The following is a 26,023-nucleotide window of genomic DNA, read 5'->3' as shown; positions in this document are numbered from 1 at the left end:
CACATCCCCGGTCGATATTTCTCTCTCATCAACATTTCTAGCTCTCTATTCCTCTCCCTTCCTCTCTGTGGAAAATCAATAAAATATATATTAAAAAAAAGAAAAAAAAGAAATGGATCTGAACAGACATGTCTCCCAAAAAGACATAAAAATAGCCAACAGATATATGAAAAGAAGTTCAACTTCCCTAGTTCAGTGGTCGCCAAACTCATTAGTCAACAGAGCCAAATATCAACAGTACAATGATTGAAATTTCTTTTGAGAGCCCAATTTTTAAACTTCAACTTTTTCTAACCCACTTTTCAAAATAGACTAGCCCAGGCCATGGTATTTTGTGGAAGAGCCACACTCAAGGGGCCAAAGAGTGTGGCTCGTGAGCCGCAGTTGGACTATGGCCCTAGCTATTAGAAAAATGCAAATCAAAACCACAATGAGATACCAACTTACACATGTTAGAATGGCTATTATCAACAAGATGAGAAGTAACAAGTGTTGGAGAGGATGTGGAGAAAAAGGAACCCTTGGGGGCGATGGTAAGACACAGATAATACCTTAATTTAAAAATGAAAGAAAAAAAAAAAGGAACTCTCACACACTGTTGATGGGAATGTAAACTGGTACAGCCACTACGGAAAACAGTATGGAATCTCCTCAAAAAAATCAAGAATAAAGTCACCATATGATCCAGCCATCCCTCTTCTTTGTATCTATCTAAAAAAATTAAAAAATGTGCATTTATAAAGATATATGTACCCCTATGTTCGTTGCAGCATTGCTCATGGTAGCCAAGACAAGGAAACAGCTGAAGGTCTGTGTCTGTCCTTCAATGACCATGGACTACTACTCAGCCATAAGAAAGGGGGAAATACTGCCATTTGCAGCAACAAGTGTGGATCTTGAGAGTATCATGCTAAGTAAAATAAGTCAGATAGAAAAGGGTAAGAATCATATCATTTCACTCATAGGTATGAAATAAAACAGAAAGAAACTACAAATAAGCAAAACAACCTCAAAGATATAGATAGCAGTATGGTGGTTATCAGAATGAAAGACAGGTGGTGGAGAATGAAGGGAGCAAAGAGGGTCAAATATATTGTGATGGAAGGAGAGTAGACTTTTGGCTGGTGAGCACAAAATGCAATATACAAATAATGTATTATATAATTGTATACGTGAAACTCACATAGTTATTAACAAATGTCACCTCAATAAATTTTATTTAGAAAAAGAAATGTCTCCAATTAGCAATCTAAGCTTATAACTTATGAAACTAGCAACATAAGAGCAAAACAAACCCAAAGCAAAGAGAATAAATAAGAGATAAAATTGAAAGGGGAAAAACAATAAAGAAAATTAATGAAGCCAAAACTTGTGTTTTTGAAAAGACCAATTAAATTAATAAACATCTCATAAGACTGACAAAACAAGAGGAAAGACACATATGACCAATATTTAAAATGAAGAGACTATCACTTCAGAACCCTGAGACATTAATGGAAAAACAAAGGACCATGACAAACAACTCTTCACACATAAATTTTACAACTTAGATAAGAATTGAACCTTTTTTTAAGTCCAAAAACTGATGAACAATGAAGAGATTATCTGAATAACAATTTTATATCTATTATATTAAAGAAATTGATTCTGTAACTAAAAACTTTCCAGAACTAGATGATTTTATTGGTAAATTATACCAAACAAATACCATCATCTCTACAAAATCTTTTCCAGAAAATAAATGAGGAGGGAATATTTCCCAACTTGTTGCAGGCCATCATTACCTTAATACTAAAACTAGATAGAGATTCTGTACAGAACACTACAGACCAACATCTCTCATAAAAATAGACAGAAAATTTCTTAATGAAATATCAGAAAATAAAAAAAACAGAAGTATATAAATAGAATTCACTATAATCAACTGGGTTTTCTACCAAGAAAAAGGGGAAGGGTTCTCCCTAAAATTTGTAACAAGATAAGGATGTCCATTCTCATCACTCCAATTCCATATCATACTGGAAGTCCTAATCAGCAAAAGAAGTCAGAAAAAGAAAGAACGTACAAATTATAAAGAAAGAAATAAAATTAGCCTTAATTGCATATGACATGATTGTCTATGTAGAAAATCACAAGAAATCTACCCCCTCAAAAAAACTCCTAGAATTAATAAAATGACTTTAGCAAAATCTCAGGTTGAATATCAACACACACACACACACACACACACACACACAAATATTACATTTTTATATACAAGCAATGAACAATCAAGAACCAAAAATTTTTTGTAATACCATTTGAATAGCTCCCAAAAAATCAGGTAGGTGGGTATAAATTTAAAATATCTTGTGTATAAACCATTATATTTAAACTACAGCTGCTGGTTATAGAAATAAAAGAAGCCCTAAAAAATGGGGAACCCCAATTTAAAAAGGACATGAAAGGACCTAATCCTTTCCATTGTGTAGAGGGCCTCCTGGGGAAGGCACCCGAGCATTCTATATTGGCCCCTCTTGCTCTTTTGGCCAAGACGCAGGGGTCCTCAAACTTTTTAAAGTGGGGGCCAGATCACGGTCCCTCAGAGAGCTGGAGGGCCGGACTATATGAACTACTAATTCCTACTGTAACACCTCGGCTGCGCTCACTGCCCCAAAAACCTGGCGGGCCAGATCAGACTCCTCTGCAGGCCGCATGTGGCCCATGGGCCGTAGTTTGAAGACCCCTGGAAGAGGAACCCTCTTCTCACAATCCAATTGCCCACAGCTGTTGCCTGAGCTTTCTGCTCATGTTGAGGTTGAAGCCTCGTGATGACTGGTACCATGGATCTGTCTCTCGCCCAGTGGGCAAGCTGGGCTTTCCCTGGAGAAGAAACCCGGGTTCCTCAAGATACGTGATCAGTGCTGGGGCCACACCAGCAGGCAAGGGGATCCCAAGGCAGTAGCTGGGTGTGGAGGCCACGGTGGAATAAGCTACCAAAGAGACAGAACTCAACCTCATATCACCCTGCTTGGCCCCGGAGGATGGCTGGTTAGCCAGAGATGGGTAAGATTCCTCAGGGAAGAAACAACATAAGACAGGCACAGTCGCAGAGGGGCCATCAGGAAAGAACTTGGGGGTCAATTGAGGTGGGGCACAGACCCTCACCTCCCCCCCCCCAACTATGCAGGGGTCTGAACCCTCAACTCTGCTGAGGGAAGTCACCTGCCCTCATGGCTGCTTAACTTCCCATGCCAACTTCAAATCAGGACCTGGGTAACAGACAGAGATTTGGCCAACAGCAGCTGCCCTCTCACTACAACAAGACTTGTCTGAGTTGTCTAGTACCCATGGTGTGGGGAAGTGGGTTTTTGATATCTAAATCCAGCCTACCACCAGGAATGCTCAGGGCCTACAAAGAAGGCAAATAATCTTTTCCACTAATATTTACAGGGTAAAATAAAATTGTTGTTAGAGTAATAAACTTGACAGTAAAATAGACAAGTTTTCAGGCTAATTTAAATTGGCTAATTAAAATAAGCAAATCCCCTAGAAAAATTAATTGTACTGGACAAAAAGCTGTTCCTAAAGTGTTAACTAAAATTTTTATTGGTAGTTCATCCCATGATAAAATTGCATAACATGTAATGAACCTAAAGCATTCATATTATAGTGCAAAAAATTAAAATGTAAGAGCTATCAATACTACATTAAAGTTTTTTCAAAAACTTCCTAATATTTAAATCAAAAAAGGGGAGAAAGTAGAAGACTATCATGTAAGGAAAAATATCCTGTAAGTAAATTACATCTAGAAAATTTGTACTTTAGAAAATGAATTGTAATGTTAACAGCAAGACACCCATGAAAAACACACATGATGTCAAAACAAGCCAGGAAAACCATTTGGGCAAAAAATGAAAAAGGATCCCAAGTCAAATTTATAGAAAATATTCCTCTACTAACTTTTGATCAAGAATATGTTTGTATATTTTCAGAAAACAACTCCGAGACCATGTGGATTCCAGCAACAGAGAGGAATTGATAGGACTACTACAGCCACAAAGACAGAAGAGAAGCAGTCCAGAGATGGAAGACACTGATGTCACCTTGCCATAATAGCAGTTAGTAGCTGTGCATCACTTCAGGTTGCCCAGGACCAAACCAGAGAGGGTCAGACCTGCATTATCACCATTTGTCCACCATCCAGAACTGAAATATCATTGCTGACATGTACACATAAGGAACTGTTTGACATTGAAATTGGGTCTCAAAAGAACTGTTAGCCCAGAAAGAAACTCACTACAGACTGATTCATTTGCCTTTCAGCATAACCATTATCGCTTGTCTCATTTTTGGAACTTATAAGTTTATTTCCAGTAGGACATAATCTCACTCATCTAGGGGAAATAATGAACAACATAGAGTGATGAACAAGAACAGACCGAGACAAGGAGGCATGGATCAGACTGTTGGACCTCAGAGGGAGGGTGGGGATAAAAGGGAGAGATCAACCAAAGGACTTGTGTGCATACATATGAGCCTAACCAGTAGTCAAGAACAATAGAGGGGTGGGGGCAGGAGTGGGGAGGGGTGAGGGATGGGATTGGGGGGATGAGAACAAATATGTGATACCTTAATCAATAAAGAAATTTAAAAATAAATAAATAGGAATGGACAAATAAAAAAAAAATGAAGAACCTTCCAACCGTCATGAATTGTAACATCTCTCCTAAACTGATATGTAATTCTAACACAACTCCTATTAAAAGACCAACAAGGCCCTAGCTTGTTTGGTTGTGAATAGTAATGGCCCATGAACTGAAGGGTCCTGGATTCCGGTCAAGGGCATATACCTTGCTTGCCAGCCAGGGAGTGAGGAGAGCAATCAATTGAGGTGTCTCTCTCATACTGATGTTTCTGTCTCTATGTCTCATCCTCTCCCTTCCATTCTCTCTAAAAAAAAAAAAACAATGGAAAAATATCCTTGGGTGAGGATTAACAACAACAACAATAAAAAAGAGGAACAAGATTTGTTGATTTAGATAAGCATAATCAAAACACTGTTTAAAAATGAAATTAGAGCCGAAACCGGTTTGGCTTAGTGGTAGAGCATCGGTCTGTGGACTGAAAGGTCCCAGGTTTGATTCCGGTCAAGGGCATGTACATAGGTTGTGGGAACATTCCTGGTAGGGGGTGTGCAAGAGGCAGCTGGTCGATGTTTCTCTCTCATCGACTTTTCTAGCTCTCTATCTCTCTTCCTTCCTCTTTGTAAAAAAATCAATAAAAATATATATATATTTTTTTAAATGAAATTAGAGTACTCACACTACCTAATTTTAAGAATCGCTATAAAGCTATATTAATAAGAGAGTGTTTATTGTCAAACTGATATGCACCTATATCAGTAGAACAGAATAATAAGGACTGCATAAAGAAACGCACACAAATATATGGCCAATTTATTTTAAAAAGAAGTTCAAAGGCAATTTATTGGAGAGAGAAAAAATACTTTCAGTTATGGTTTAAATTCAGTGAAAAGCCATATGAAAAAAATTTATCTCCACTAAAATCTTACAACTTATACAAATATTAACTCAATGTGAATCGTAGATCTAAATATATAAACTATGAAAAATTAGGGCGGGGGGGGAAATATAGAAAAAAGTCTTCCTGACCCTGGGTTAAGCAAAGAGTTATTAGACATGACACCTAAAGCACATCCCTAAGGAAAATAAATTTAATTTAGATTCCATAAATATTAAAACTTTTGCTCTGCAAATAACACTGTTAGAAAATAAAAAGGTACAAATTTAAAAAAAAAATCTGACAAAAGGATTATCCAAAATATATGACTTTCAAAAACTAAGTTGTCATAAAAACAACTTCCTGGATTGATCAATTACACAAGAAAGTAGGAAGGACCAATACTCCATCAGACCAATCAACAGTCAGGCCAGTACTACCATCTTCCCCAATTATAGACAACTTCCAATCAGCCAATAGAAATAGAAAGCCAGGATAGGAGGAGGGGCTTGAGTGGTCTCCATGGCAATCCCAGAAGATTGGAGTGAGGGAGAGGCTGTATGCCAGATCCAGATGCCCATATGGGGGTGTTTGAGGGGTTTGGGAGGGAATTTATGGGGGGACAGGTGGGAAGGAGTTAGAGGAGGAATAAGGGGCCAAGGAGGGCTTTATAAGCAGGCCAAGAGGTTTCAGGGAGGACAAGTGAGAGTCATCAGAGTCAGAGAGATTTGGGTGGACAGGATAGGGCCAAGAAAGACATGCTATAGGGATCTGCAAGGCAGTTACAGGTATAGAAAACAGGGAGGAGGTTATGGGAGATGTGAAAAGGGTTTCAAGGAACCGAGAGGAATTAGGGCATGGGGAATGTTGGGCCTGGGAATTCTAGGAGAATGGAGATATTAAAGGGGATAGGAAGAGGTTAGAGAGATGTGATGGGAGTTAGATAGAGTCGGTAAGAGTTTTAAATGAAGAATTTACTGGAGCAAAGGAGAGATATTAGTGTGAAAAGGGATGAGATCATAGGGGATGGTAGAGTCCAGAAACCATATTAAGCCATAACCCACTCTCTTCACCCAGGCATTTGAAATTTTGCCTGGCAAGCCCCCCAAAGATTACATGTGCCTGTCAATTTTGGCCTGCTTATTGTGTTTTCCCATAGGCGTGATAGCCTTGATCTTCTCTATCCAGGTGAGAATCTGAGTCATGCCCTCCCTCCCTGAATCCTCCCCTCCCTCTTCCTCCTGGCCAGAATCCTGACTCAAATTCTTCCTTGTTTCTCTCTGTGGGTTCAGGTCCTCACCCTATGTCCATATAGTTCTACGGTTTACCTTTATACAATAATCCTCATAAGCCCATCTATTCCTATTCTATTTCTCCCTTCAAATCAGACAAGGCACAGCAACAAATGGAATGAACGAGCCTTGGCAGCTGAGACGTCCCACCAAGTCTTCTACATTGCAGTCTTGGGGATCGTTAAGGGATGCCTCGTCATGCTCATCATCTTGATTTTGTACATGACGGACTTATTTTCTCGGTAACTTCCTCTTCAATTCATGAACAAATCAACAAATATATACTACTCTGTTACTGACCTTGACTATTAAGTATCCAATTGTGCCAAATGAGATTCTTACTCTTCCATATCTGAAGAGCCAAATGCTGTCAATCTGAGCCTGCAATGTGAGGTGCTTGTTAGGGAAGGAAGTGGTAGTGATGACCCGAATGGTGAGCCCAGGTGTTTATCCGGGGTCATGTCTCATCACACCGAAGAATGAGCTCCATGGACCAGAAGATTTAAGCAAAAGTGTGGAAAATTTATTACAAGCAGATTCAGACTCCCCACAAGAGGAGGGGGACCGAGTAACGGGCTGCCTGTTAAAGCCTTGTAGTCCAGGCTTTTTGCCACAGCCTCTCTATGTCACCTGATTGACTCTCTCAGTTGTTCTTGCCCAGCAATAGACCCACACTTTCCCTGTTTCTCTGTGTACTTTCTCTGTCCCTATGCTGAACTTTCTCTGTTTCTCTGTGCTAGTACACCTTGTTTATGCAGGCCCTCCATTGGTTTCCCATGCCTCCCGCTTTGAGTCCAGAAACATTTTGTTATTTCTCCTTGGTTGGTTCGTGGTTAGGCTACTCAAACTGCCATGTCTGCCCCTGCCTGTGTTCCACCTGCCTTTGTTTCCCACTGGACCCCTGCCCTATCTGCCTGCAGGGGTTTCAAGTTAACCCTCTCAGTAGTTCAAGAAGCCCAGTGGACCAGAGCTCAAAACCAACCCTGTGACCCTACCAAGGGAAGGGGGCCCTGGGAGACAGGGTAGGGAATTGTTTCCCCAGGGCAGCATCCCCTCCTGCCAACATTCATGCGTTCATGCCAAAATTTATTCATGTTGACCAAGGGCCTTGACTGTGCTGCCTGACTCTGGAGACATAGCAGTTACTACTATGTTCCATTATCACCCCCACAAAACTTATAAGTGAGGGTGGAAGAGAGACTTATCACCAGATAGTGACAGTTCCAGCAGTCTAATCGCTAATGGGGGAAACTAAGGGAGGTGGGTAAACTAATCTGGTCTGCAAAGCAGCAAACCAGGAAGTCAAGCAGCTGCCAGTGAACTGATTAAAAAGTGATTCCCACTCTGATTGTAGACAGCTTCTATAACATGGAGGGACTGCCTTCTCCCCATGCCTCTCCGAAACCATGAAATTCGTAATTTAGTTATCATCCAACAAATACTTTCTGTGCACCTACAATGTACCAGGCACTGCACTAGGGACTAGAACCACAACAGAGAAGAAAAAAAATAAGACACATTTCTGAAGGAGCCTACATTTTAGTGGGGAGAAAAATCATAAATAACTATACTCTAAATAAGTGAGAGGATTACAGAGCATGAAAAATGCTATAGAGAAAAAATAAGGTCATAAATTAAAGCAGTGCCAGTACTGCCCACCACTCTTATGGTCTGCAACAAGTAAGTGCAGAAATTGCCAATAAGTGCTTTAAAACTTACAAACAACTTGACATTGTCATTACATCCAAGTATATGATCAAGAGACTTATCTTGTCAAATAGGGTATAGACCAAAGGATCAGTTCCTGAAATGTTGGAGATATAAAAAATAAAATAAAATGAGTCCTACACCATAACCACAAACAGTTTGAGATGATTGGGAGGGAGCAATGAAACCTACCGGGTTTATTGTCTGGGGTCTCACTAGCAGCTATCACAAACTTGAAATCAGCCCTAGCCAGTTTGGTTCAATGGATAGAGCAACAGCCTGCGGACTGAAGGGTCGCAGGTTCAATTCTAGTCAAAATATAGGCTCATGCCTGGATTTCAGGCTTGATACCTAGTAGGGGGCATGCAGGAGGTGGCCATCATCATTGATGTTTCCATCTCTCTCTTCCTCTCTGAAATCAATAAAAATAAAAATATATTTTTAAAAATTTCAAATCAGTAACTCTCAAAATAGTTTATTTCTCACTCACAGAACCTACCACTGTGGACATTTCTGGCAATCCACATATAAAAGCAGGGATCCAGACTCCTTCCACTTAGTTAATAATTACACCATCTCCTAAGGGCTCAGAGCCCAAGCAGAGAGTGAAGAAAGCACACTTGCTTCTTAAAATGACTGTCCCAAAAGTGAACCCTTATGCACTGTGGTGGGATGTCAAAAACAGTATGGAGGTTCCTACTATCAAAAACAGTATGGAGGTTCCTCAAAAAATGAAAAGTAGTAGTATCATATGATCCAGCAACCCCACTTCTGGGCATATATCCATGGAAAATAAAATCACTGTCTCAGGGGAGGATCCAAGATGGCTGCTCGGGTAGACATCTAACCGCAGCAGCACACAACAATTTCAATGGAATACAACTAAAATGTAGAGTGGACATCGCCCAGAGCTACAGGTAGTCGACTGACTGAAAATTCTACAACAAGAAGGAAAGAGAAAACCAGAAGGAAAATCAGAGGAGCTGAAAAAAGCCTAAGGTACGGAGACATGCTGCATGCCCGCAAGCAAGCGCGCGAGGAGAGGTCGCAGCCGGAGAGGAGGAGAGGGCTGGGTGCTGCCTGGTGTTCCCTAGCAGGAAAGAAATAAAACCCCCAGCCTGGGCTGAACCCCCGAACGGGCAGTGCTGAGCCCCAGTTATGGGCCAGACCCTGAGGACCCAGGCTCCGGCAGGGGGAGACGGGGCTGTGAGGCGGAATCCCAGGGGAGCAGCGAAAAGCAGGGACCCCGGAGTCACGCACATTGTGTGCAGAGGACTGAATGTTGACTCTGATGCTGGATTACCCTAGCGGGAAGAAACAAAGCCTCTGGCGGTGCTGAGCCTCAGTCTGGACTGCTCTAAACCCCAGTTCGAGGCCAGACCCTGGGGACCCAGGCTCAGGCAGGGGGAGACGGGGCTGTGAGGCGGAATCCCAGGGGAGTGGCGAAAAGCGGAGCCCCCCGAGTCCCGCACACTGCGCGCAGAGGACAGTCTGTTGACTCTGATCCTAGACTCCCCTAGCGGGAAGGAGAAAAAAAAGCTCCAGACTGGAGGAACGCGACAAGGAGCAGGAGCCCCTGCCGGACACCGGCCAGCAGGGCACCAGCAAGGAGCCGGGCGACGGGGTCCCCGGGGAGGGGGTGCCCCTGAGCCTTCGACCGCTGAGCGCGGGCAATGGAGCCAAGGCCGGGGGCTGCTTCCTGGGCGGCGCCGACCCAGGCAACAGGCTGAAGCAGCGCAGGAGCCCGCGGAGAACAAAGGGGTGCCACAGGCCAACCTGCTGAGCTCCCAGGATAAGGAGGAAGAAACCAAAGAAGTTCTCAATGTGAAGAAATCAAGTGAGAGCAAAAGATAGTAAAATTACTTAAGAAAGAATACAAAGAAGATCTTGAAAAATCAAAGACTAAGTCAGAACTCAACTCACCAGCCAACATTGCAACATAAATGCGTTTTTAAAAAAAAAAAAAAGAACAGAATGTTGGAACAGCGGCGGCCAGGCCTAGAGTGGCCAGGCACAAGGCAGTGGCAGCTGGGACCGGAGCAGCAACAGCCAGGCCCCAGAGAAGCAGCAGCCAGAACCAGAGCATCAACAGCCAGCACTGGAGCAGCCAGACCTGGGGCAGTGGCAGCCAGGCCTGAGGCGGAGGCGGCCAAGCCCAGAGTGACCAGTCCAGGAACACCCAGACCCGGAGTGGCTGGGCCCGGAGAAGCCGGGCCCAGAGCAGCCGGGTCGGGTGCGGCCAGGCCCAGAACAGCAGCTGCCAGGCTGGGAGTGGCCAGGCCTGGAGCAGCGGCTGCCAGGCTGGGAGCGACCAGGCCCGGAGCAGCCGGGTCCGGTGCGGCCAGGCCCAGAGCAGCAGCTGCCAGGCTGGGAGCAGCCAGGCCCGGAGCAGCGGCTGCCAGGATGGGAGCAGCCAGGCACGGAGCAGCCGGGTCAGGTACGGCCAGGCCCGGAGCAGCAGCTGCCAGGCTAGGAGTGGGCAGGCCTGGAGTGGCTGGGCCCGGAGCAGCCGGGCCCAGATCAGCCGGGTCAGGTGTGGCCAGGCCAGGAGCACCAGCAGCCAAGTCCAGAGCAACTAGGTCGGGAGCGGCAGTGACCAGACCCGGAGCAGCTGGCTGTGGAACGAACCAGAGCAACAGAGGCCAGGCCCGAAGCAGCCAGACCCGAAACAGCTCGCTCCTCGCCTGCCCCTGCTCCACAGCTGCCTCTCAGACATGGCTGGAAACTTTTGTGGGAACTTGAGGGTCTGCTGAATCAAGTGATGAAGGCTTAGATCTGGATGTGCTGAGTTAGTATAGCGCTGGGGTGTTGATCTGTGAGTGCCTTGGGTGGGGCCTGGATGAGGCTGGTTGACCTATTTGGAAATGTCTTTTGTGTGAAGTGTATCATTGGGCATGTGGAGGTATTATTGATATGAGAAAATGCTAAGTAACTGATTTACTATCTCAAAAGGGATTTACTATCGGGGAAAGGGAGGGAGGATGAGACTGAACATAAACTGTGCACCTATGGATGAGGACAATGGGGGATGGGGAGGGGGCGGAGGTTGGGGTGGGAACCTGGTGGAGGGGGGAAGAAATGAGGAACCTTAGTAATAATATGAACAATAAAGATTGATTAAAAAAACAAAAAACAAAAACAAAAATCACTGTCTCAAAGAGGTACCTATACTCCTGTTATCATTACAGCATTATTCACAATAGCCAAGATATGGGAAATTAAAACCTAAGTGCCTCACAATTACTATATGGATAGCCCAGCCAGTGTAGGTCAGTGGTTCAGCATTAACCTATGAACCCAGGAGGTCAGGGTTCAATTCTTGGCCAGAGCATATGCCTGGGTTGTGGGCACAATCCCCAGTGTGGGTCGTGCAGGAGGCAGCCGATCAATGACTCTGTCTCATCATTGATATTTCTATTTCCCTCTCCCTCTTTCTTCTACTCTGAAATCAATAAAAATATATTTTAAAAATAAATGGGTAAAAAATATGGAATATATACACAAAGGAATATGATTCAGCCATGAGAAATATGAAATCCTGCCATTTTGGCAACATAGATGGATCTTAAGGGTGTTATACTAAATGAAATAAGTCAGAGAAGGACAAATACTGTGTGTTATCACTTAATTGTGGAATCATAGAAACAGAATGTAGAATGATGGTTGCCAAGGGCTAAAGGGTGGGATTAATGGGGACAAGCTGGTAAAAAGGTATAACCTTATAGTTATAAAATGAATAAGGTTTGAGATTCTAATGTATAACATGGTGAATATGATTAACAATACTGTACTGTATACTAAAATATGCTGAGAGTAGACCTTAAGCATTCTCACCAAAATAAAAAGTAACAAAATAAAAAGAAGTAACTATGTGAGAAGACAGATGTGTTAATTAACTTGATTATGCTAATAATTTCACAACATATACATATATCAAATCACCCTGTTATACATTTTAAATATATTACAATTTCATTTGACAGTTACACCATGGTAAAGCATGTAGGGATTGTTACAATTGTCTCATGGCATTAGGAGCTGGAAGGGCAGAGCTCCCTTTGTATGTGATCTGGGGAAGGAGGTAAGAAAGAAGTCTGGGGAGGTGCAGCATAGCAGTCATTATATGGTTTGGGAACCATATTCTGGTCCAGAGATTGGTTCAACAGTAGGCATGTGAACCTTCCTGAGCCAATGAAACTTAAATAAATGGTCTCCAGATATTTATACTAAAGAGAAGCACACTACTCTTCCATGTTAGCCTCTAAAACCACATCTTTCTCCATCACCTTGAAGGCTGCAGGGTAAGCCAGTTCTCAGCCAAGTGGAAGAGCCTGGGGTTCATCCATGTCCTATTCTTTTAGGAAGAGCCAAGAAAACAATAGGATGTGGATGAACAGGAGGTTGGTTCCTCAACGTCGCTATTACCATCACCATGAGAGTCACTGAACAGTCACTTGTGTTCAAGCACTGTTCATAGAGCTTAAGCATATTATCTTGTTTAAATGCCACAATACTGAAAAGTAGGTATTGTTTATTGTCCCCAACTCATAAATGAGAAACTGAAGCCAGAGTGATTGAGAGACTTGCCCAAACTCATCTGCCCGTGAATGGTAGAATCAGGATTCAAACCTAGTCAATCAAACTACAGAGGGTTTTGCTCATTCTGAATGCCTTCCCATGTTTGAGCTGCTGAATCATACCTCACCTGCACCAGTTTGTTTGTTTTTTAAACAATGTGAACGCCAAGATGTTTCTTATTTGGGAGGGAGGAAACTACTTGGAATTGGGTTTTCAGACATTCATAATCCAAAGAGATTTAGCTCTGAGTCCAGAGGAGGTAACCCAGCAAACCTGGGAAGGGCAGAGCAGGCTTTCCTGGGAGGGGAAATCTGAGGAGGAGGTAGTATTGAAGATAAGGAATAAGTGTTACTGAGGGATGGGCACAGCAGGAATAAAATCCAGAAGTAGAAGGGAAGTACTGTAACCTGAGAATCAAGGGGTCTGCCGTCACTACTTGAGCCACTTAGCAGAGACAGGGTTGGATCATGTATGAGCGTTTATTCCTATCCTGCCTGGGGGAGCAGCAGGTCAGCCACGGAAATCTGCTTTGCCCCCCACCATACACCTGCTGCTTATGTTCTGGGCTGTAAACATTGCACAGCTCTGCTGCCTGCAGGCAGGATGCCTTGGGACAGAGGGAGGTAGAGTAGGTCACTGAACAGTGGGTTGGAGTTTAGAGGGAGGTGGGGGTTCAAGCTCTGGCCAAGCATGCCCATGCGTTGCACCTGTGCCCTGAGTTGCTGAAATAACCTTTGTAACCTTTGGGTTGTCATTGTAAATGTCCTAACTCCCTCTTGTGGATTCTGAGTATAAATTTGCTGTAACACCTAAGGTCTGCACTGCAGTGCGGCCTTTACCACAGTAGAATGCATCAACTGTAGTCACTGGCCAGTTTAATAAAGGCTCATAAATGTTGATCTATGTCTCTGGTGGTTGTCTCTTGCAGGTTGCCCCATAACACTCATATGGGGTAGAAGGACAAAGACTGCATGGGGAAGTAGCCAAAAGGGTATGCCAAGTGGACAGTTTACAGATAATGCAGACTGGCAATATGCAAAGGGCTGGAGGCTCTGCTTTCAGCAACAAGGTTGTTCATCTTTCCATACTAGGCAGCTCCTGGATATGGAGGATGGGCCGCATTTCCAGGTGAGCTCCCAGGTGCCGCCTACAATGACAGCCAGGTTAGATGTGTCTTCTTTAATCAGAATCAAACAATTATGGTACAGCATGATTAAGGATTCTTACAATTATAGCTGGTCCCCAATATTACATTTCTGCCCCTATCAGTACTGCCCCAATGAGAACACTGCTTTCCTCTCTGGAAAGATTTTAACCTGTGGATAAGTTTCCTCCACTCTTCCTCAGTATCTTCCCCACCTGCCCCTGCTATGCTTCAACATTGTCATCACCTTCTCTGGCTTCCTGCCCCAGCCTCAGTCTCCTTCTCTTATCCATCCTCCACAGAACAACCAGATTGTTCTTTCCTACTTTTTAAAAACTTTAAATTAAAAAAAAATGAGACAGAATACAAGAAGGCTGTTAAGACTTCTGGGATTCTACGGGATGAGACAATAGAGTTACCAATGCACAAACAAACAATATTCTTCAAGAAAAGGGGCCATTGACCGCAAAGGCACATAGAGGAAAGGCCACTAGAAGGCACAGAAATAAAGTGGTCAAATGCAAGCCAGGAAGAGAACCATCACCAAAAATCAAAACCTGTAGAACCTTGATCTTGAGCTTTTCAGCTTCCAAAACTGGAACTCCTGAGAGCCAGGGTCCATCCCATTGTACAGGCACACATGGAGTAGTGATCACAGCCTACTTATTTAGTCCCTCCTCTGGTTCCTCATTGGCTGAGTACTATGGGGTCACCTGTTTCCTCATTTGTCCGGCCTTGCTGTCTCCCATTGGACCATTTAAAATAGTGGGCTGAGGCCTTTCTAGCTGCCTCCACTCCCCGGTCTAGCTGAGGCAGGCACCTCCAGGATTTCCACCATGAGGTTGGCCCCTGTGCACCGTTCTTTGTTTCTCTTCCCTCCTCCCTACATTCTGTTTGCCCTGGGGAAATTCAGTAAATTCCATCAAAAGCCAGCCATGCTGGAGATAGTCACAAAGATCCATTTTTTACAAATTCCCACTTTTTCTTACACTAATTGATCCTATCTCCATTAGCTGTGTTAAAACCTGTTGGCTTTCTTAAGAGGAAGGAAGAGGGCGAATCTAGACAGGTTCCTCCATTACCAGCTTCAGAGCAATTGGAGTGGTGAGAAGCACATCACAGAATCCCATCCATTTCTCCTCCAGTTGGTCCATCATCCTTGCTCTGATCATGTCTGTCTAACTGCCTACCACATCACCACATCCCCTCAAGGAGCTTGGCTCTAAATTCTTTTAGGGGAAAGGGTCGTCACATCACTTCTGAGGCTACTTCCATGCTGAGGAGGAGGCGGATGTTCTCTTTCAGAGCCAAGAGATCTTGCTCTCTGTCAGAGGGACAATGCCTGGACATGGAAGGAGGTGGTCTTCCCTGAGTGTGAGTAGGGTTTATAACCTGATGAAGATAAACATAAAATTTCAACAGTTAGAACAGCAAGAATTACAACAAATAGTCCGGTGGAAGGAACAAAACATACAAAAAACAAAACAACAAGCATTTCGAGAGAATCCCAAGATGGCTGCTCGGGTAGGCAACTAGCTGCAGCCGCACACAACAATTTCAACAAAATACAACTAAAATATAAAATGGACATTACTCAGAACTACAGGAAAGTCGACTGACTGGAAATTCTACAACAAGAAGCAAGGAGAAAACCAGAAGGAAGCGCGGAGGAGCTGTAAAAGCCCAAGGTACAGAGACACGCGGGGCGCGCAGAGAGGACAAAGCCGGAGAGGAGGGAGGCCGAGTGCCTGGCTGGCGGTCCCAAGCGGGAAGGAGAGAAAAGGTCCAACTGTGCTGGACCCAGCACCAACTGCTCTGAACCCCAATTCTAGGCCAGACCCCGGGGACCCAGGCTCATCCATAGGGAGCTGGGCTGTAAGGCGAGACTCCGGGGAAGCGGCGAAAGGAGGTCACGGAGGCGCACACACTGCGCGCAGAGAAGGGCCAGCCGGCTGTGCCACGGGATTGCCCTGACAGGAAGAAGACAGGGGCTCCAGATTGCTCTGAACGCCACCTCCAATCCCACTACCAACTTAACTGAAACCCAATACCGGACTCATTAGGGGAGAGCATAGACAGTTTGGCAGCAGGCGAAAATCGAGGGCACCTTTCTCTCAGAGGCGCTCACAACAAGTACTGAAGGACCCTGAGTCTCAGGAGTCGCATAGGGCGGGGCTGACGGAAGCCAAGGCTGTAGGCTCCACCCTGAAACCCCGCCCCATCAGGAAAGCTGCCTGCGAAAATGCCTAAACCAAATAGATCACAAACGAAAGAAATGAAGGACAAAAAGCGACTGGATATAGAGTTCAAAACCACACTTATAAGGTTGTTCAAGAATCTCTTAGAAAAGGCCAATAAAATAAACAAGATCTATGAGGATATGAAAAGGGATCAACTAGAAATAATAAGGGATCAACAAGAAATAAAGAATACATTGTCTGAAATAAAAAATATTTTATGGAGTCCTAAAAACAGAATGGAAGATCGCAAGAATCAAGTCAAAGATTTGGAACATAAAGAGCCAGAAGACACTCCTCCGCAGACACAAGAAGGCCAGAGAATCCAGAAAGTTGAAGATAGTGTAAGAAAACTCTGGGACAACTTCAAGCGAACCAACATCAGAATTATGGGGGTCCCAGAAGATGAGAGAGAGCAAGATATCGAAAACATACTGAAAGAAATAGTGACAGAAAACTTTCCCCACCTGGTGAAAGAATTAGACTTACAAGTCCAGGAAGCGCACAGAACTCCAAACAAAAGGAATCCAAAGAGGACCACACCAAGACAAATCATAATTAAGATTCCAAGAGCAAAAAACAAAGAGAGAATATTAAAAGAAGCAAGATCAAAGAAGGTAGTTACCTATAAAGGAGCACCTATACTATTGTCAGCTGATTTTTCAACAGAAACCATGCAGGCCAGACGGGAATGGCAAGAAATATTCAAGGTGATGAATAGCAAGAACCTACAGCCAAAGATAATCTATCCAGCAAAGCTATCACTCAGATTCGAAGGTCAGATAAAGAGCTTCACTAATAAAAAAAAGCTAAAGGAGTTCATCACCACCAAACCAGAATTATATGAATTGCTGAAGGGGGTTCTTTCAGAAGAGAAAGTAAATAAAGATAAAAATTATGAACCACGAATACGAACTATCAACAAGTGAATCTAAAAACCAAGGAAACTAAAAAAAAAAAAAATCTGAGGAACAATATTAACTGTTGAATATAATAGAATCAGAGGTATGGAAGGGGAGTGAACTGTTTATTCTTGGGGAAAAGGGGAGAGGGGGATGTGGGAAGAGACTGAACATAAACTGCGCACCTATGGATGAGGACAATGGGGGGTGGGGAAAGGGCAGAGGGTGGGGTGAGAAGGGGGGGAAAGGAACATTTGTAATAATATGAACAATAAAAATTTATTTAAAAAATAAATAAATAAATAAATAAAAATAGAAATCAATAAAATATATATTTTTTAAAATAAAAATTTTTTAAATAAAAAAGGAATAAAGATTAGAAAAAGAAAGAAAAAAAAACGTCCCCAATGCATTACATTAATAGATACTGTAAATCTCTCTTTAAAAAAAAAAACAAGCATTTCAATTTTAATAATTCCCTATTAAAATATAATTTTTCTCCCTAAAATCACCCTTATTTTTATTAAAGAATCAAATTAAGATTAATTTATCTATTGTATTAAGTCTAGTTTCAATTTGGCCTTATCTGCAAAACACAAGAAGATTAGCAATTGACCACCTTTGCTGGAATTTCATGATTGAGTCTCATTGTGCCCCTCAGGGCAGAAAAGCCAAGCCATCCAGCTGCCGTCAGGCCTGCCTGCAATATCTGCGAATTCTTCACCAAGATCTATACCTGTAGTGGCGCCACCAGGACCCAAACCCCAAGCCTCAAGGCTCACCATAAATATGGCTCAGTGGTTGAATGTCGACCTATGAACCAAGAGGTCATGGTTCGATTCCTGGTCAGGGCACATGCCCATGTTGTGGGGCATGCAGGAGGCAGCTGATCAATGATTCTCTCTCATCATTGATGTTTTTATCTCTCCCTCCCTCTCCTTTCCTCTCTAAAATCAATAAAAATATATTTTTTAATTTAAATATGAAACTGACATTTGACCCAATGATCCCACTTCTAGGAATATATCCCAAGAATCCCAAAACACCAATCAGAAAGAATGTATGCACCACTATGATCATAGCAATTCAATGTGCAATAGCTAAGATCTGGAAAGAGCCCAAGTGCCCATCAGTAGATGAGTGGATAAAAAAAGTTGTGGTACATTTATGCCATGGAATGATATGCAGCAGTAAAAAAGAAAAATCTCTTACCCCTTGAGACAGCATGGAAGGATGTGGGGAGTATCATGCTAAGTGCAATAAGCCAGTTAGAGAAAGACAAGTATCACATGATCTCACTCATATATGTAATCTAAGTTGAGAAGGCTTACCCCTATGTAAAACTACTGTTTGGAATTTTCTGCTATTTTTTAGATGGCCTCTTATTCTAATAATAATAACTTTGCTTTCGCCCTAATTGGTTTGGCTTAGTGGATAGAGCTTCTTCTCCAAGAAAACACCAAATGCAGATGACACCAGTGCTACAAGAAGGCCTGGAATTCCAGGGGCCTTGGAATGGGAGACTGCAGTAACTTCCATGGAGGATTTGGCAGCAGCATCCAAGGCCAAGGTCATGGTGGGGGTCAGGACTGGGCTGAGGCCATGCAGCTAGCAGAGGCATGAACAAGAACTAGGAGTGGATCCCTGTCACCAAGCTGGGTCACCTGGTTAAGAACATGATCAAATCCCTGGAGAATATCTGTATCTTCTCCCTGTGCGCCCAAGAATCTGAGATTATTGACTTTTCTCCTGGGGGCATCACTCAAGGATGAGGTTTTGAAATATATGCCCCTGCAAAAGCAAACACACTAGCCAGAGGACCTGGTTCCAGTGGTCCAAGGAAGTAGCCACTGTATCTGTGGAGTCATCATCCTGATCAAGCTCTCCATTGTCCCTGTGCAGTGAGGCTACTGGAGGAACAAGATCGGCAAGCCCCACACCATCCCGCTTACAAGATGACCAGCTGCTATAGGTCTATGCTAGTGTGCCTCATCTCTGCCCCAGAACTACCTGTATTGGCATCATCTCAGCCCCTGTGCCCAAGAAGCTGCAACTGATGGCCAGTATTGACAACTGCTATACCTCGGCCAGGGGCTACACTGCTATCCCGGACTACTTTGCCAAAGCCACCTTTGCTGCCATCTCTAAGACCTACAGCTATCTCACCCAGACTCCTGAAAAGAAACTGTGTATCAGGAATTCACCAACCCTCTTGTAAAGACCCACACCTTCTTGGCCACCACATAATTTTAAAAAATATTTTTATTGTCAAACCCAGTTTGGCTCAGTGGATAGAGCGTCAGCCTGCGGACTGAAAGGTCCCGGGTTCGATTCCGGTCAAGGGCATGTACCTTGGATGCGGGCACATCCCCGGTAGGGAGTGTGCAGGAGGCAGCTGATCGATGATTCTCTCTCATCGATGTTCCTAACTCTCTATCCCTCTCCCTTCGTCTCTGTAAAAAATCAATAAAATATATTTTTAAAAATATTTTTATTGATCTCAGAGAGGAAGGGAGAGGGAGAGAGCGATAGAAATATCAATGATGAGAGAGAATCATTGATCTTGCACACTCCACACTCCACACTGGAGATCGAGCCTGAATCCAGGCATATGCCCTGACCAGGAATCGAAACCTGACCTCCAGGTTCTTAGGTCAGCTCTCAATCACTGAGCCACACCAGCTGGGCAGAATTTTTGGTTTAGGTGTGTAATAGTCCTCAGTGACTTCTATCAAATCTTTCCAGCTCTTTACCTTCCAGGCCACACCTTATGGGTGTGGCTCAGTTATAAAAATGTCAGTAGACATGGTTATAAAAATGGCAATTGTTATAAGGAACTTAAGACAGGATGATCTAGGTTTGCCAGATACTGATCACATAATTTAAAACTGTATATCCAAGAGGCAAGTGGATCCAATAAGAATTCATTTAAACAATTTATGGTAATTTTTAAAAAAAGGTTTCATCCCCCAAAAGTAGTGTTCTATAGACTGCACTTCTTAAACTTCAATATGTAACAAATCACTGACAGATTTTGTCAAAATTCAGGTTTTGATTCAGTAAATCCTGGGGTTAAGGGACAAGGGATTCTAAATTTCTAGCTGGGAATGTTGACCTTGAACATCTGCTCAGTTTAGAGACAAAAATAAATTTTCAAAATATATTGTACAAACTGAATACAATGGGGTACAAACATGACTTACGTTTTTTGTCCTGTGAGTAAAATGTCAATCTCACTTTTTGCATCAGACTTTTTGGGGATAGAGAAGACCCCTCCTCTCAGAGGAGAGGAGATAAGCCACTGCAACTTGTCCAACAACAACAGCTTGATATAACAGTGATTTCTCAGACATAAAGAGTCTCTAAAAAAAAAGGAGTCTCTGCTTACAGAATGTATTAGGTTTCAATCAGAGAGGCTGAACCACTAGAAGAGATATATTAGACTAGAGGCCCAGTGCACAAAATTCATGCACAGGGGAGGGGGGCATCCCTCGACCCAGCCTGCACCCTTTCCAATCTGGAACCCCTCAGGGGATGTCTGACTGCCGGTTTAGGCCCTATCCCCCATAGGCAATCAGATATCCGTCTCACAATCCGGGACTGCTGGCTCCCAACTGCTCGCCTGCCTGCCTGCCCAATTGCCCCTAACCACTTCTGCCTGCCAGCCTAATCACCCCCTAAACACTCCCTGCCAGCCTGATTGATACCTAACTGCTCTCCCCTGCTGGCCTGATTCCCACAATTGCCCTCCCCTGCTGGCCATCTTGTGACCACATGGGGGCAGCCATCTTGTGCAAGGGCCTTACAATCAATTTGCATATTACCTCTTTATTATATAGGATGACAAATAGATGAAAGATAGGTGATAGATAGGTAAATAGATGATAGATAGATCGATCAGGGATTTAACTTTGTGCAATTAGTGGTTGTTAAGCAGTCCCTAAGATTATCTCAGTGTCTAATACTCACACTCAAAGTGCACAGGGCAGGCAGTTAGGAAGAGAGGACAGATGTAAAGTGGGGTAAAGCTAGGACACGCTGCCAAAACCAGTTTGGCTCAGTGGATAGAGTGTCAGCCCGCAGACTGAAAGGTCCCAGGTTCAATTCCAGTCAAGAGCATGTACCTTGGTTGCAGGCACATCCCCAGTGGGGGTGTGCAGGAGGCAGCTGATCAATGTTTCTCTCTCATAGATGTTTCTAACTCTCTATCCCTCTCTCTTCCTCTCTGTGAAAAATCAATAAAATATATTAATAATAATTTTTTAAAAAGCAAGAACACGCTGGAACAAACTTGCCTCTACCCTTGGTGGTATGAGCATTTACAGGAGAAGCTGGCATCCTTCATCATGGAGCTAAACACACACATAGCCAAGGAGCTGAAGTTGAAGGAAGATCCAGGAGAAGGTGGAATAATTGCTGGCCTGGCTGCTGCTCTATGCAAAAATACAGATCACACAATTCGTAGATCACAACCTGTGCAATCTACAAAATAGAAGCTGCTTTATTCTGACCTACAAATCTGGTCCAAGAATCTTTTGGCCCATCCTAATGGAATTACATACAGAGAAGGTAATTCCATGATATAGTTCATTCAGCCTAGTCAAGCTGACCAAGCCAACACAGAGACTGCAGGAGAGTGGTGAAATGGTAAGTGGTTGCTGGGGAGATGGTCACATGACCAGCTCTGCTCTCTCTCTCTCTCTCTCTCTCTCTCTCTCTCTCTCTCTCTCTCTCTCTCTCTCTCTCTCTCTTAGGTATGTTACATGATGTGTCTAAAAACCCCTGGGTGGCTTTTATTTTTTTTAGAGTTGGGGGATGGGGTACTTACCTCTTATTTGGCTGTAACTTTTCCTCTAAAACATACGGAAACATTTTATGTATTATATTAGTGGCCTGGTGTCCCTCAGCCCAGTCTGTACCCTCTCCAATCTGAGAGCCCTCGAAGGATTGTCCTACTGCCAGTTTACAGGGATCGGGTCTAAACCGGCAATCGGACATCCGTCTTGCAATCTGGGACTGCTGGCTCCTAACTGCTCACCTGCCTGCCTGCCTGATTGCCCCTAACCACTCTGCCTGCCAGCCTGCTCGTCCTCAACTGACCCCCATGGCCAGTCTGCTCGCCCCCAAATGCCTGCCCACCAGCCTGATCATGCCCAACTGCCTGCTCCCCCTCCCCCACCATGCCAGTGTGCTCACCCCCAACTGCCTCCCCTCCACTGGCCTGCTTACTCCCAACTGCCCCTCTGCTGGTCTGCTCACTCCAAACTGCCTCCCCCCCACTGTCTTGATCACCTCCAACGGATTCCCACTGACAGCTTGCTCATCCCCAACTGGCCCCCCTGCTGGTCTGCTCACCCCCATTGGCCTGATTACCCACAACTGCCATCCCATCCTGGCCTGATCACCCACAACTGCCCGCCCCGCTTGGCCTCTAACCACCTTTACCTCAGCCCGCCACCATGGCTTTGTCTAGAAAATGTCTGGAAGGTCTCCTGGAAAGTCTCTCAGTCTAATTAGCATATTACCCTTTTATTAGTATAGATAGAGGTCTGGTGGATGGGTGGGGCTGGTTGGTTTGCCCTGAAGTGTGTCCCGGATTAGAGTGGGGGTTCCCTTAGAGTGTGGGGCAGCCTGGCAAGGGGCCTGTGGTGATTTTCAGACCAGCCATGCCCCCATGCAGTGAGGGTTCCTGCTGAGGGGGTGTGGCCAGCATGGGTGAGGGGATGAAGGCCATTTTCAGGCTGGCCACAGCCCCTTTAGGCAGGGTGGGGGGGGGGTCACTGCTGGGATGCCTGGCCAGCCTGGGTGAGGGGCTGATGGCTGTTTGCAGGCTGGCCAAGCCCCCTGGTGACCCAGACTCCCAGCCCCTCTTTTTTTCCCCCCCAGTGCCTCGTTGAGCAGAGGCCAGGGCGGGCAGGAAGCTTGGCTTCCTCCGTCACCAAGGGAAACCCAAGCCTCCTGCTCCCTCCAGCTCTGTGGCTGCCACCATCTTTGTTGGGTTAATCTGCATACTCACTCCTGATTGGGTGGTTGACATAGCAGAGGGATGGTCAATTTGCATGTTTCTCTTTTATTAGTGTAGATTATAAAGAGCTAATATGCAAATGGTTGTCACGCCGTCTGCCCTTGCCCTGGAACTGCTCAGACACTCAACTCTGGGAAGAGAGGAATGGGTACCAGTCAGGCACAAATGAGCTCACGAGAGAGGAATGGGGATCAGCTAGGTGGCCACCCAGAAGAGGGACAAGCCACACACCTTACAGTCCTGGACACTAGTGGCTGCGCCTGTGCCTGCAGCCCAGGAAAAAGACAAACCACCAGCCCCGGATGCCTGTGGCTGTGGCCTGAGCAAAGCTGCCCATCCATGGTTCCCTCTGGCTGCAGCCAGCCTGGGTGAAGTTGGCCCAGGTCCCATGTGCCTGCAACCAGCCAGAGGAGGGAATCCTAGGTCCCAGGTGTGGGGCAAGGCAGAGGTGGTTAGGGGCAATCAGACAGGCAGGCAGGTGAGCAGTTAGGAGCCAGCGGTCCTGGATTGTAAGAGGCAGTCAGACATCCCCGGAGGGTGCAGGCCAGGCTGAGGCACACCCCCACACATACCCATGCACCAATTTCATGCACCAAGCCTCTAGTTTAAATATAATTATGTAACTTGAATCAAGGTTCATCAGATTAGTTGTCATTAAGTTATGGTTATAGGTATTTCATTAAACAATATTCCATCTTTTAGCCAATATTTTTTAAATATGTTTTTATTGATTTTTCACAGAGAGGAAGTGAGAGAGATAAATAGTTAGAAATATCGATGAGAGAGAAACATCAACCAGCTGCCTCCTGCACACCCGCCACTGGGGACGTGCCCACAACTAATGTACATGCCCTTGACCAAAATCGAACTTGGGACCCTTCAGTCCACAGGCTGACACTCTATCCCACATGTGTCAAACACAAGGCCCGCGGGCCAAATCCGTCCCACCAGGCCTTGCAATGTGACCCGCACCGTGCTGTCATCACCGCACTCCGCTGCGTTTCCATCACAATGACAGTTTATGACTGTTCAGTAAACCATTCGGCCCGCGATTTAGGCTGGATTTTAGATTTTGGCCCCTTCTCTGATTGAGTTTGACACCCCTACTATCCACTGAGCCAAACCGGTTTCGGCTCAGCCAATATTTTTTTAATAGACATTTTTGTGTGTGTGAGTTTTATGTGTACAGAAAATTCCACAAAAAGGAAGTTCCCATATACCTCCTTTCCCTCTACAGACAGTTTCCCCTATCTTACAGGAATATACCTTGGTTACAATTGATGACCAACAGTGAAACATTACTACTAATTAAATCCATACCTTACATTAGGACTCACTCTGTGTTGTACTATGGCTTTTTACAAATGTGTAACGTGATGCCTCCACCATTACAATATCAAACAAATTACTTTCACCCATCCAAAACGGCTGTGCTTCACCTCTTCATCTCTACCCCATCCCATGATTCCCCTTGCAACCACTGATCTTTTCACTGATCTCTATAGTTCTGCCTTTTTCCAGAATGTCACATAATTGTAATCACACAGTACATTACCTGTTCAGGTTGGCTGTATCATTTGGCATTTCCATTGGCAATTGAGAGTTCTGTTATTCCACATCCTCAACAACGTTAGTGTTGTTGTTTTGGATTTTAGACTTTTAAAAAATAATTCTTTATTGATTTCAGAAAGGAAAGGAGAGGGAGATGTAGAAATATCAATGATGAAAGAGAATCATTGACTGGCTGCCTACTGCACACCCCCTACTGGGAACTGAGCCCACAACCAGGGCATGTGCCCTGGAAAGGAATGGAACTTGGGACCCTTTAGTCCACAAGCTGACGCTCTATCCACTGAGTCAAACCAGCTGTGGCTGGATTTTAGACATCTTAATAGATGAATCCCATTGTCTTAATCTGCAAATCTTGATAACATCTGATGTTGAGCAACTTTTCATATGCTTCTGTATATCTTTTTTGGTGAGACATCTGTTCATAACTTTTGTCCATTTTTAATTGGATTATTTGTTATTTTATGGTTGAGTTTGGAGAGTTTTTTTATGTTTTAGATCCAAGTTCAAGATCAGATGTGTTTTGCAAATATTTTATCCCAATCTGTGACTTATTTTTAATTCTTTTACCGCCAGTAATTTTTGGCAAATATGCTAGCTATTGATATTTTTTAAAATAGAAAAACAGCCCACAAAGTGGAAGAGTGGAGATATTTTAGAGAAATGACAGCTGTTGAGAAATCAAGCATCATGGCGCAGCAACTGATAATCTTTCTTCCAGGAAGCCCACCTGGATTACATCAGCCCCTGGCACCCTCTTCTGCTTCTCAGCCCTAACGAAACATTTGAAGCTTAACTCAACTTCTTTCCCAAATCTGCCTTCTCAGTGGAGATCCCATGGTCCCCTTCTCCCTGGGCCAGAGACTCAACAGCCCTTGGATGTCTCTCCTTAGTTCCTCATAGGGATAATGTCCCACACTGTTGTCAGCACTTCCCCTTCTTTCACTTCCGAATTTCTAGGTATGCTCCACCTAATCCCGAGCCCAGAGTCCTGGATCTCATGCTTGGACAGATGGTCATACACACACACACACACACACACACACACACACACACACCAACAGCCA

The 26,023-nt window shown here is 44.2% G+C and overlaps 1 long non-coding RNA gene and 1 pseudogene across 1 annotated transcript; one reads left to right on the top strand and one right to left on the bottom strand.

Moving 5' to 3' along the window:
- Positions 1-13,546: 13,546 nt before the first annotated feature.
- LOC123652465 lies at positions 13,547-15,609 on the bottom strand. The gene is made up of 2 exons (XR_006741819.1): positions 15,306-15,609; positions 13,547-14,256 (listed from the first exon to the last, which is right to left on the bottom strand). It is a non-coding gene; the product is annotated as an uncharacterized LOC123652465 (long non-coding RNA).
- A 126-nt stretch (positions 15,610-15,735) lies between these two features.
- LOC118720853 lies at positions 15,736-19,609 on the top strand (annotated as a pseudogene).
- The last annotated feature ends 6,414 nt before the right edge of the window (positions 19,610-26,023 follow it).

Source organism: Pipistrellus kuhlii, unplaced genomic scaffold (genome assembly GCF_014108245.1).
Source record: "Pipistrellus kuhlii isolate mPipKuh1 unplaced genomic scaffold, mPipKuh1.p scaffold_m20_p_17, whole genome shotgun sequence".
Lineage (NCBI taxonomy): Eukaryota > Metazoa > Chordata > Mammalia > Chiroptera > Vespertilionidae > Pipistrellus > Pipistrellus kuhlii.
This window is presented reverse-complemented; position numbering and strand designations above follow the sequence as displayed.